Below are 14,845 nucleotides of genomic sequence, written 5' to 3' on the forward strand. Positions count from 1 at the left end.
AAACCCCTAACCGGCCTAACTTCTCGAACAATACCCCCCTGCAGACTGTATCGAAAGCCTATCGTTGGAAACGTAAAATAATAATAAAGTAACTCTTGACAAATAATCGTTTATTTAGTTAGCTCGTAATATGGAGCTCGAAATGTTTTGAATTCCTTAATTACTGCCTAAATTTAACCAATACAAGTCATTTTTTTTGCTAGTTGCTTTACGTCGCACCGACACAGATAGGTCTTATGGCGACGATGGGACAGGAAGGGGCTAGGAGTGGGAAGGAAGCGGCCGTGGCATTAATTAAGGTACAGCCCCAGCATTTGCTTGCCGTGAAAATGGGAAACCACGGAAAACCATTTTCAGGGCTGCCGACAGTGGGGTTAGAACCTACTATCTCCCGATTACTGGATAATGGCCGCACTTAAGCGACTGCAGCTATCGAGCTCGGTCAAGTAAACATTGCTTATTGAATAATAGTGGAGAATTATATACCAATTCATATCATTTTTTGCTGAATATGTTTTCTTCTGAAATTAGCTCTGTAAGTTGCAGTAACGCACCATAAATCACGCTGTATTTTGCTTTTGTTCATCTTCCAACCCCGATCTTTCTCAAATCCATTTTCACATTATCCAGCCACCTCATTCTAAGACTGTCCATCATTCGACGTCATCCTTGCTTCCCGTTGGTAACCTTCATAACCATCCTCTGGCATTATTTACACATGGACCACGCACCACAATCTGTTGCATTTAATTCCTCATATGATATTTCTTCTGTTGTATAGTTCTATCTATTCATTCTCACTTTCCATACTATCCTTCACTGAACTACAAATATTTTTTCGGCTTTTTTCTTCCCCATCTCCTTAAGAGTTCCTCAACCGTGTAAGTCTTTGTTCCGTCTGTGAACAATACATCATTACAGGTCTCACTACTACATTCAGAACCAAAGTACAGAAAAATCTATGACAGTATAACAGCAGCTTCTCATGCGTTAAGGTTATGGAGGAAATGAAGTGAGTCGAGCAGCCTGCTACAAGTAGGCGAGACTCCTATTGAAGTTGTGTTATTCACATCACTGGATAACTCAAGTACAAGGATTTCAACGTCCATAAGTGTATAATAAAGGCAAGTAAATTTCAAAACTAGGCAAGAAGAACTGAAAACATGGCATTTATGGAACATGTAAATAGCCGAAGGTACGTACCTATTGACTTCAGCGTCAGACAATTTTTGCAGTTACAAAAATCAGGAGTAAATAGTTACCGACTTGAGCTGTTGTGCTTTTTATTCCTGTCATTTTATCCCAATTTATTGAGGTTAGCACGTTGTATGGATATGGCCCAATTTTACAGCCGGATCGCCTTCCTGACCCTATGTGGAGGGATGTATCAGCATTGCGTATATCTTTGGTTTTTGTCAGTGTGATGTGTTGTGTATGTAAGAATTGTATTGAGACAAACGCGAACACCCAGTCCCCATACTAGAGAATGAACCATACGCAGATAAAATCTTCCCCAAGGCCAGAATCGAACCCGAGATCCTCTGAACCGAAGGCCGGTATTCTGACCATTAAGGCAAGGATCCAGAAACCGATTTTTAGCTATTGTTTCATTAACATTTTGACAAATAATACCGAAGTTGCTCTACTGACCATTCTCGATAATTGTACGCAACCTTTGTTTACTTTGTGAAATATAATTAAATGATAGTCGAGAGTCAGCAAAAACTGTAAACGTTTTGAACTTATCTCCTGTCCCTGTTTGATAAATACGTTTAAAATATCAGATAAGTGTTAAAACTAAAACCAGGTATTTCACAGTCTCATTAATTGTAATAACTGAAAGGAAAAGGTGTGCATTGCTCGTGCGAAATTTTGGCTTAAATGGGAGTAAATAGTCATCCGATTCTTTTTCCTTAAAGTACTTTTGAATGTCAGCAAACTGTGCCAGAAATCGAACATACAAATCTAACAAATAATTGACTATTCTCACCTGATATCCCTGGGATGAACGAACATGCGAATTTATGGTTATGAGACTCGCAGTGCTACTGGAAGGAAACGAGGAGTCAGATCAGTATATCAAGCAAAATGATAAGAGCTATTAAAATACATATTCAGAATTTAAATATTCAATCGAAGAGAAAGATGGGTAGTAATGGAAGAGATATTTCCAAAACTGGTCTGAAACAGGGCTTCTGACTGTCAATATTCGTTTTCAGTGTTGTTTTCCAATCGGAGGGCTTTGAGAATGTAGCGTCTTCATGTCTCGAGAACCAAACAATGAACGAAAAACCGGTGACAATGCTCACGCTCAATTTCAGCAGTACGTGACGATAAGTATCCAGATATCTTGAATCCCTTTTCGGTGCTGAGGCTTTCACGTTTTTCACCGCATATCTTACAGACCGTATACGTTAATTCGGACGAGCTCCAAATTTACAGTCACGTCAGTATCAAAGATACATCGAACGCAATAAAAGACGTAAACATTGGCCTACAACACTTCAGTGTGTACGCCACTGGTTCTCTCCCTCTCAAAACAAGTGTGCACGCCAGTGATTCTCTCCTTCTGAAACTCAAAAATCCCAAACGTTATTATCGGCTCACGGGGACTATCAAATGCCCTGCAGAAACTACACTCTCATGCCAGCGACTTCAAATGCAACTGTAATATGATACAGTAAATTTGTGTAATAATAATAATAATAATAATAATAATAATAATAATAATAATAATAATAATAATAATAATAATAATAATAATAATAATAATAATAGCCCCGAATAGACCTGGGGCAGGTTTTTCGAGTTAACGCCGTACAGGCGACCTGCGCGTCTATGAGGATGGGACCTTACCTATGATGACTTCTAATGATAAAGACGACACACACACACACACACACACACACACACACACACACACACACACACACAGATCCCGAGCCACCGGAATTAACCAATGAAGGTTAAAATCTCCGACCCAGTCGAGAATCGAACCAAATGGACCAAAGGACAGCACGTTAACCATTTAGCCATGCAGCCGGACAGTAAAATAGTAAAGAACCTTGGTATGAATAACAAACTCTTGACTGGTCTTTCAGAAAAATGTACGTGACGCTACATCCACTTCAACGCCCATAGGACATTTCGACGTTCCAATTCTTTTACAATGTGCTTTATGTCGCACCGACAAAGAAAAGGTCTTATGGTGACGATGGGGTAGAAAAGGGCTAGAATCGAGGAGGAGGCTATCGTGGCCTTAATTAAGGTTCAGCCCCAGCATTTGCCTGGTGTGAAAATAGGAAACCACGGGAAACCATCTTCAGGGCTATTGACAGTGGGTTTCGAACGCATTATCTTGCAAATGCAAGCTGACAGCTACGTTGCCCACTCCACGAAGCCACTCGCTTCGTAAAACAGATTGCTGTTGTAATCTATGACTGAGTTTTAATTAATTTTGTCGAGTAAACACGAAACGGGTCACCAGAGAACTTTTACTTGGCACTGCACACTGCACCAGTGGAGATTTCGGGATAATTCACCTACGTTCATTAGCTTTGTGTGAGAGTGGATTTTTTTTTTTTTTTTGCTAGTTGCTTTACGTCGCACCGACACAGACAGGTCTTATGGCGGCGATGGGACAGGGAAGGGCTAGGAGGGGAAGGAAGCGTCCGTGGCCTTAATTAAGGTACAGCCCCAGCATTTGCCTGGTGTGAAAATGGGAAACCACGGAAAACCATTTTCAGGGCTGCCGAGAGTGGGATTCGAACCTACTGTCTCCCGAATACTGGATACTGGCCACACTTAAACGACTGCAGCTATCGAGCTCGGTGAGAGTGGTTCAATCAAGGGGTTCTAAATTTTAAGTTTCCAGTATCCTTTTCGGAATAATATTACCAGTTTTAATATTATCATCATCATCATCATCATTTAAAACGCATTTTCAATTTCCTGCGTTCAATAAATTATTTGAAATTTATTTTTCATTTTTTCCACTTAATTTGTTCATAGAGGATGGTTACCTAGTTGTACTTCCTCGTAAAACAATAATCACCACCACCAACTTCACATGATGCACTGCATGACACGGAACGTTGAAAGTACTTGACCGGCGAAATAATGGTACAGAAGTAAAAGCTCGTGACAGAACTAACTGTATTACCTTCTACACAGGTAGTACTGACGTATTTACTAGCTGTAATACCAGTCTTGATGGGAACACAGTTATTTAAACATTAAATTTTAGTCGCTTTCCCCTAAAGTACAATTTAATCCAGCGTGAATAAAGTTATTTATAGCCTAGACTGTAGTGCCTTTTTCCATGACTTTACATACCGATTTTTATCAAATTATGTTCACCCATTTTCTCGTGGCTCGGCACTGATTTCGACTTAACAACAAAAATAGAAATTTATGAATATCTCTATTGTTATAGCCGGTACGGTAAAAATGTTTAAACCGGCGATTTGGCCGTACGGTTAGGGGCGCGCAGCTGTGAGCTTGCATCCCGGAGATAGTGGGTTCGAGGCAGCCCCGAAGATGGTTTTCCGTGATTTCCCATTTTTATACCAGGTAAATGCTGGGGCTGTACCTTAATTAAGGCCACGGCTACTTCCTTCCCACTCCTAAGCCTTTTCTATCCTATCGTCGCCATAAGACCTCTCTGTGTCGGTGCGACGTAAAGCAAATTGTAAAAAATAATGTATAAGACATACTGTAAATGATCGTATATTATTTCTATATAATTTTAGTTATGTAGTACTTATCCATAAGACCACCAATGATATTGATTTTTGATAATTGAATTTTAGGCCTTCCCCGAAACTACCATTTCATTCTGTGCGAATGCAATTATTTATAGCCTAGAATGTAGTAGGGGCAGCCTAGCCGAGGCGGTAAAGGCGTGCTCGGTTCGCCCGGAAGGACGTGGGTTCGAATCCCAGTCAGGAAGTCGTAAAATTTAAGAAACGAGATTTCCACTTCCGGAGGTGCATATGGCCCTGAGGTTCACTCAGCCTACACCAAAAATGAGTACCGGTGTATTCCTGGGGGCAAAGGCGGCCAAGCGTAGAGCTAACCACTCTACCCCATTACGTGCCGCGGTTAACAATGGTGGAAATCTTTACCTTCCACTCCTCCAAGGGCCTTCATGGCCTGTAGGAGGTGTCTTTCTCTTTGTCGTCTCGAATGTAGTGCCTTATTTCCCGACTTTAGATACCTATTTTGATTAATTCACTTCAGCCATTTTTTCGTGATACCCCTTCAGACAGACAGACAGGACGGAAAATTAAAAAAGTGAATTTCCTCGTTGCTGTGGACACGGGCGATACAGGCATACCATTCTTTTATAATTCTGAACAATGCACAGACGGAACTATTATATATATATATATATCGATCTCTAATAAATAAGTCCGGCTCCATGGCTAAATGGTTAGCGTGCTGGCCTTTGGTCACAGGGGTCCCGGGTTCGATTCCCGGCAGGGTCGGGAATTTTAACCACCAGTGATTAATTTCTCTGGTACGGGGGCTGGGTGTATGTGTAACCTTCATCATCATTTCATCCTTATCATGACGCGCAGGTCGCCAACGGTCATCAAATCGGAAGACCTGCACCTGGCAAGCCGAACGTATCCTTGGACACTCCCGGCACTAAAAGCCATACGCCATTTCATTTTTCTAATAAATAACACTGTAACTATTAATTAACGACGTGGTCAATAGCAAGCACTGGCAAATCTGTCGCCTAATAAGCATTAGGAAAACAAGTGAGCGGCCACTATATTTATTCCCGCAAACTCCATCGAGTTCTGTTGAATACAGACCATAGTAAGCCAGAAGTTGCATCTTATTTTCATATAGGATGGTGTGTTGAAAACAATTTTGTTGTGATCTCGAAGATTCAGTTACGTCAAAAATCACTTTTGGTACTGAGTGGAGAAATGAACGTCTAAGAACTTACTTTTCATATTCTTACAAACATTCTTCTAAAAATATCACTTCACACTTCAATTTACGTAGCATTCATAAAGACTCTGCTTACAGAAACAGACAAAAGTTGTAGCTGGAATATACAGTCCGCAAGTTATTTGCGTGAGTACAGTGACAATCTGGCAACGAAAAATAAAGAGCTGGGATTTCACTGTCTTTCTTCAATGACTGCTCCCTTGCGCCTTTACTAGTCCATGTATTATTTAGGTCTCGGCGTCAGCAGTAAACCTACCTTACTGTTTCTTTTGGCTATGTTTATACTCGTCCGTCAGAACAAAGGGCTCTTCACTTGAACGTCGGCCACGACTCCCCAGAGCCTGATAAAAGTGACAGGTACAACAAAGACCCTGTAAATGAGATATTCCACCGACTGTTGTTTTAGACACGGCCAAGCTTTGTTGCCATGAAGAACAGTAAAAAGACCCATTCGCACCTGAAACTACAAGTTAAATTGAAAACAATTCTGAACACAGAAATAATTTTATCAATGAGTTAAAAATAATTTTTCGGTATGCATTGCATATAATTTGCACTTTACTGCAACTTAGCCAGATGTGCAATGAAACTTCGCGGATATAAGGATATAAGGATCCCTTCAATTTATTTCAAATATGATACCAGAATCTTAATTGCCTACATGTGGATTTTCAAACATGATAATATTATTATTGGCTATACGTCCCACTAACTACTTTTACGGTTTTCGGAATTTGGTCCCGCAGGAGTTATTTTACGTGCCAGTAAATCTATTTGAGCTGACTTACTTGAGCACCTTGAAATACCACCGCACTGAGCCAGGATCGATCCTGCCAAGTTGGGGTCAGAAGGCCACTCAGCCTGGCGATTTTGAGACATGGATTATAGGAATCTGTCCCAAGACGTGCATGTGTTGGTAGTAAATATTTGTTTAATAATACAAGTAAGATTTAACGCCTTCCCTTCTGTCAAAGTCCACGTCGAACTACCAGTGTTTGGCAACAAATGTCAGTGAAGTAAAAAACGTCGATCGTTATCTATGTATTTCATTTTTAAGTGTGTCTACCCTTCGGTCCCGTTTCCTGATATGGAGTCGGGGATGAGGTAGGATGAAATTATATCGTATGTATTTACGGCCGGATGCCCTTTCTGTCGCCGAGCTCAGTTGAGGAGCTGATAAACATGAATGGTGGTGAACGAAATTAAGTAAAAAGGTAAAAGGAACCGGCTGTGGCGTATGAAGAGGAACTGTCGTGGCATTTGCTTGGAAGTGAAAATGCGAAACCACAGAAATCATTATCAGGACCAGTAGTGGCGATTAGGGGGGGTGCAAGGGGGGCAGTCGTCCCCCCACTTTGTGGAGGAAAAATTACATTTTTATTCCATTTTAGCCGTCTGAAATTAGGAATTATGGGAACTGTTTTTAAAAATAGTACAAATCATGTTGTCTTATCAGCTAATTATTTCCTTTATATTTCAATTATAGCCAACTGCCGTAGCCTTGTTGAAACACCGGATCCCGTGAGATCTCCGAAGTTAAGCAACATTGGGCGTGGTCAGGAGTTGGATGGGTTGCCACGCGCTGTTGGTGGGGGGGGGGGGGGGTAAGGGAATGGAGGAGCGGAAAGGAACTGGCCACCCTACCGTACGTAAACTCCGGCTCAGGAACACCTTTGCGGAGGTTCGGACCTGCCTTCGGGCAGAATAACCCTTACCTTACCTTTCAATTATAAACAAAATGATTAGCGGAAATATGCATAAAATGTCGTTCGTCGCGGCTAACTGACTTGTATGGCGTCAAAGCAAATATTGGAGACATTGCATGTGCTGTGAGGAAGGGTAGCAGGTTTTTTTCAAGATCATAGACACTGAGGTATGATTCATCTGCTTGCCACACGCATTCGTCAGTCGGGCAGTCTCTTTAGTGTCTGTTAGCTTCTTAGTGTGTAGTCAAAAACTAGACGATTTTTAATTTTATAATCACGCCGTACTTCTATTTAATTGTAATATATAATATTCATACTTTGGTAAAATTTTATTGTATAGGATTGAATAAAAATATTAAAGAAAACTATTGTTACTGCTCTTAAGTTGGTAAACTGTTAACACTCACCTTTCTGTCGGAATTAGCTTTTTTCGGTTTTTATGTATATAGCCTGCCCCTTTCCCACTCCCACGCTCGCTATATCCTCCTGAGACCCCCGGTATAGTATACTATACCTTAGGTTTGAGGCATGATGTGGCCTCTTGTATTGTCACTTGCTGCATTTCTAGCACATGGTGACATCTGTGGGAACTAGTGAGAACTATCAGTGCAGAAAAAATCAGAATGTGCTTTAACTCTTTCCTGAACCCCAGAACCTAGTTTAAGTCAAATCTTGCAAAAATTCAAGTCCCGGGTCTCAGGAGGATATCCCACAAACCTGGGTACCTTTTGTTGTTTGAACATTATTTGCCCCCCCCCCCCCCATTTCATATTCCCAATCGCCGCTACTCATCAGGACAGCCAGCTGCCTCTGTGGATCAGCGGTAGAGTGTCGGCCTCCGGATCCCAAGATAGCGGGTTCAAACCCGGCAGAGATAGTCGGATTTTTGAAGGGCGGAAAAAAGTCCATTCGACACTCCATGTCGTACGATGTCGGCAAGTAAAAGATCTCTGGTGACACATTTGGTGTTTACCCGACAAAATTAATTAAATCTCAGCCATAGACGCCTAAGAGAGTTTCGGTTTACTCGGTCTGCCATCTAGTGGGGGCCTAGAGTAAAACGGAACGTCGAAATTGACGAGCAGACAGCCAGATGGCGTCAAATTGAAATGTCTGCACACGGTAGCTGAGGCCATACGATGATTATTATTATTATTATTATTATTATTATTATTATTATTATTATTATTATTATTATCAGGACAGTCGAAGGTGCGGCTGGAATCCACGTGTCTCTCGAATGCAAACCTTGGCTCCATAGCCGTAGCGCATTAACATGCGTGGATATCAATGTATTATAATAGTTAAAAAAAAAATTCCCGGAAGGAAACCATAATTTAATTTCATTAATTGCAAATTTCAGGCATTTATACAAGTGTAACACATGCTTCCCTTACTGCACGTCACTGCGCTGTCATATGTAGGAGGCTTGTAGTGTTGTCTCAACGGCGCACTAGCTGCCAGCGTCTTGGAAAGGTGTAGCGGTCCAACTGATGAGCCCACTGCCACACTGGGGCGAAACGCTGGCCAATTTCACGATTGAAAAGGCCTAGAGTGCTTGAATGTATTTACATTAGTCTTAACTATTCTTATTTACATTTTAAAACCCAGCTAATATTTTATCATTAGCCCTCTACACTTTAATGTGTATATACTCTTTCCCTCCTTTTCAATATTGGAATAAATGCATCGAAATTTATTTTAAATTTCAGAGGAGTGATAATACGAAAATATGATGAAATTTGGGAAGCAGAACGGCTCTCTAAATATCTCACTGCCTAGAATCAAACTGCCTTAACTGTGGGAGTGACGTACAACGAGGAAACCATTCTCTATTAACACTTACCAGAAGAGAAAAGTGAAGGGTTCCAACCACTCGAAGAATGATGGTATCGGCTAGGTAAGGGAAATGGGCATTAAGTATTTATGAAAGTGGAAGACTTCCTTGACTTCACAAACCTTTCTCCCTTAGCCCGCTGTCACACAGGGCATCGAACGATCAAGAGCGACCAACTGGCATCGAGTACTAACGACTAAATTCATTTACCTTGTCACACTGCTCATCGATCGAGAGGGATCGACTGCACGGAAACAGCTGATACTCCCGCCCAGTACCGTACAGGCTACAGATGTATTCATATTCACGAGAGAAAAAGAATGTGTTGTGAAAGCGATAATTCGGGTGGAAATATGATTCTAACCTATGAATATATTAGGAGAAAGGAAAGAACCAGACGATTGCAGTGGACAAGGTAAAGAGCCATGGAGAATTCCACCAAAGTGTGCCTTCGTTGTGGAATGACGAAGAAAAATTCAGGAACTAGTACCGAATGCCCATCAATAATTACGGTAAAAGGAATTAGAGGAAAAAATGAAGTCAATAATAAACATCAGGCAAACAAATTACAGGAAAAGTATACGTTCTGAGGAAAGGCTGACACTATCATTAAATTCAGTATTCACAACGTCAAAAGTGATGTTCACCTTCGAAACAACTACTGTATGTCCGTGGCAAAATATATCAAATAAAAGATTAGTGGCAGGTACATTTCTTTGCATTCTGCAGGATTCTAATAAAGTATTGATAAAAAGGACTGAAAACTGTTATGTACATCAATTTGAATTCATAATTTGAAGGTGCTACCATCAACAGTGGAAATATATTTATTTAGGCCTACAGGTTTCTGGACATTGGTGACTCGTACAGATTTAGGATTGCTCACAATACATCAGTGGATTTGTTCCTATTATATGTGATGCCATTCATAGAGCACTACAGCCAGAATTCTTGACAGGGTGAAAATTCCAACGAAAGCCTCACAACAGTGGCTCATTGTACTTCAAATATAAGACTAATACCATTTATGCTTATTTGTTTTAATGATGCTGGATCTTGGGGCATAATTACTGTCTTTTCAAATGATATATTGAGGTGTTTATTAGATGGAGGTTAACAGCTTTTTTTTTTTTTTTTTTCATACCACTTGGTGAGATCCCACCTACCAAAATAATAGACATATCAAGAAATGCTTCCAGTCAAAATTTACATTACCTAATGTAGAAATAGTGTGTCAAGTTTCATTACAATCCTGTAAATAATTTTGAAAGAAAGAAAAATGCACATATGCTCTGAATATTGTGAAAATGATAAAAGCAATGGAGTTCCTTACACTGTTTCTCTCCCTCATGATCCTCTGCAAATCTCTTGTCGCCTCTCCTCTTCTTTGTTATTGTGCCATGTTCATTTTGCTTTCATGACAAGCATGTTGCTGAATTTCTGTAGGCCTACTGTGTTTTGTAAAAGAATCCAGGTCCATATCCAAACTTTGCAAGAATGACAATCCTGTCTTAATTTATATCATTGCAGACTACAGCAGCTTCAAAAGCAGCTATTTTTACCAAATGGCTGTGAAGAAAGGTTGTCTATGGACATCTCTTCCAAAGTAAATTCTCTTTAGGGTTCTGTGTATTCACATATGTGTACATTTCTTGAGGAGTTCAGGTGAGGCTAGTGCTCTGTACACTAGCTTAATAACTATAGGAAAAGCTTCTGGAATATTGTTCTAGTAAGTATGTTGGCAGTGTAATAGACTGATACTTGTCACAACTACATGTAAATTACACACAATGTCTTGTTTATTACCCTCATCACTAAGCATAAAGTACTGTCTCCCCAAACTTTGCACTGGCAGCTGATCTAATTGCTCACTTGGCAATAATAAGCCAATTAATATAAATCCTGCACTTCCATCCAAGTTACTGGTAAACTCCTTGGTACAGAGTAACAACTTTTTCCGCAAAGGTCTGGTAGGACTCTCTTTCTTACCTCAATGTTGATTTTGCCTTTCTGTGTATTGTTCATATGTAACTTCTTTACTGATATGAACATGACCAAGCCTATCTATCCATCCTGAAATACTTTCCTTATGAATCAGTTCAAGGAAAATGAAAACTTTGCCTTCAATTTCACCAAAAATGAGAACCAACCACTGAAAAAAATAATAGGTGCTAATAACAAGCACCTTGCCTTCTATTTTTAGAAGTGAAGAGTATGCCTTTCTAACAACTAAATAGACTACTATTGCCGTCTACAGTAAAATGTTATTTAGGCCTGTTGCTCAGGTGGTAAATGATTTAATTTTGCTATATCTTACATTGCCTGTCAAAACTGTTTGTAAATACCAATTATATAAATTAATGTTTGACAGAGTAGGGTGTATGGGCCTTGTAAGATCTTGGATTGACTTACAGGGTAATTAATCTACTCAACCTTTTATTACAAGCATGTAACTGTCATATGAATATATTTTTTATAAATAATGTACATATTCTGCCATCATATCCCCTTAATATCACATCACACAAAATACAGTTTTTTATGTTGTAGATTAAAATCTACAAAACTTTGGTAGAAACATCTGTCAAAATAGTTACAAATGAATTTTTCATCTTTGTTTTTCATTGTTTATATGGATCTACAGCACAAGAAATAAAATAATCAGTCTACCTTGATGCCCTCTGTAGGCCTATATGTTATTAATAAATTATAAGTACAGTAACAGACATGAAAGTAGTGATCGCTGGTGCAGACAGGTACAATGGCAGGAGAGTACTTGGAATGAGGAGATAAAGGCTACCTAAGTTACAAAGTTATACGGTGGCAGGGAGGGATTCTGTTAGGTATAACTGTAGTAAGAATTTTGTCCTATGCAAACAACTCGGTCTATTGAAACTGTGCAATCTAATATTAATGGATCTACAGCACAAGAAATAAAATAATCAGTCTACCTTGATGCCCTCTGTAGGCCTATATGTTATTAATAAATTATAAGTACGGTAACAGATATGAAAGTAGTGATTGCTGGTGCAGACAGGTACAATGGCAGGAGAGTACTTGGAATGAGGAGATAAAATAGAACTGAATGTCAGGTTGAGAATACAAAACTGGAACAGGTAGATAATTTCAAATAGGTATTTAGGATGTGTATTCTCCCAGGATGGCAGTATAGTAAGCAACATTGAATATAGATGCAGTAAACCCAATGCAATGAACTTGCAGTTGTGATCAACAGTATTCTGTAAGAAGGCAGTCAGCTCCTGGACAAAACTACTCATGTCTTTACACTGGTCTGGTTTCAGACCACCTGTGCTGCACAAACCTAGTGCAATGAGTTTGCAGTTGTGATCAACAGTATACCGTAAGAAGGAAGTCAGCTCTTGGACAGAATTCTCAATAAGCTGGTCTGGTTACAGACAACCTGTGCTGTACAACTGCTTACTACATACACACAGAAAGGACCTACTACATGTATTTCAAAATACTCCTTTCCTTGTAAACCATACATGTTCTACCACATAAAATATACAAATTAAGATGTTGTAATAATGCTAATAATTAATAAAAATTGGAGTTAAGGTTCTTTCCCATCAGGTGCTAATACACACAACTCACTGAGGATTCCAATAAATATTTATAGATAAGTATAACAAAAACTGATTTAATTTAAAAAGTAGAACATTTCTCAAGAACATAAATTTTATTTGATTCTTTCTTGGTCTAACAATGTATACAACAGTTTCTGAATTTTAACTTTGAAAACCCTTCGACCTAGTACACTCATTCTTTCCATGTCATCATGAAGACACTAAAAATAACATTGATTATATTTTCTTTTCAGTTTTCAGCATCTTTTCTAAATATTCACTTAACACATCACTGTCACTTTCACATTTCTATTTCTTTTTTTTTTTTTTAACTGCTGGCAGAGCTGTTGGTAGAAACAGAACTCACTGGACTGGACCTTAAAGTCCCTTCAATAATTACTGAACTGCAGGATTTAAACCCATCCAACACAAATTATTTCTGCCTCCTTCTTCTCCATTTCAGCTTGGTGAAAAGGCTCTCATACACCAGGTGTCACTTCCATACATGTGTTTGTTATAGAACTGAAAAAAATGAACAACATATTAATGCAATTCTTCTAAATTGGAGCTACATTTAAGTCTAGACACAAGCCTTCTGTTTAAGAAATTGTTACTTTCAATAATTATTTTAGTAAGATGATTGTTAGGTTAGATTATATTATATTACTTTCAGTTATATCTGATAAATTAATGAACAGATGGGTGGAACTTATGGCCTACAGACTGAATCTTCCCCTCACTCTTTCACAACTAGAACACTGGTCTGTAATGTAGGCCTACTTTTAAAAATAAATATTACAGAATTGTACCTTCTTCTAGCAATGAAGAGTTCCAGAAAGTTGAGGGCATTGAAGTAGACCCATTTTATGTTTTCTGTACAGCAGAACCTGGGAGGAGAGGGAGGATGTTATCTCTCCAAGTTCGATATCCAGCCTTCAGAATTTGCCATGTTTTGGCACAACTTTTTCCTGAAACAATGAATCAGAATATTGTGACAAAGAAAATATACATGTAGTAGGCCTACTTATGGCATAGGCCTACACTTATTTGTCATTAAAGCAAACAATGGTATTCATTTCATTAGGTACGAGATGGAGGTTAGGAAAGCACTGCTTATGTTTTCCAAACATTTCTTCAATTAAGTTACAAGAATGATAATTACTACTTCTCCTAGTGTAACTCTTTTTACCAATCTATTCCGTATAATATATTTTATCAATAAATAATCTAAGATAACACTATTCATAAGATAATCGTAATAAATCTAATAATTACTTACCAGTTTTTTTCCCAATTCTCCACACTATAGAATGCCATACAAAATTCACGGTCTCCCTATTACTATATCCAGGGAGTCTAGGATTATACACCACTTTGTTTTCATACACTACACTAAAGCAAATTAATGTTTCGATTTCATCAACAGATAACTATGTTGCGTCCGCCATTATCGAACGACTGCGACTGAAAAACGGACACGTTTGTTTTTACAAACCAGTCGATCTTCATCGCTCGTAGTTGATCGCTGACGATCGATGCTGTGTGACTGGTGCCGCTGCCCTCTGTAGGTTTGTTTTCTTAGTCGGTCGATCGCAGTCGTTCGATCGAGCCTGTGTGACAGCCCCCTAAGCGTCTGAACAACTCTTAACATACCATATGTTAAAAAAGGGTTCACAGCACTTTGGAGATTAAATAATATGCGTCTGTAAAGAACAAGAGTTGAAGAAATTGAGATCACATAGTAAAGA

The sequence above is a fragment of the Anabrus simplex genome, chromosome 3, assembly GCF_040414725.1.
Source record: "Anabrus simplex isolate iqAnaSimp1 chromosome 3, ASM4041472v1, whole genome shotgun sequence".
NCBI classification, from domain to species: Eukaryota; Metazoa; Arthropoda; class Insecta; order Orthoptera; family Tettigoniidae; genus Anabrus; species Anabrus simplex.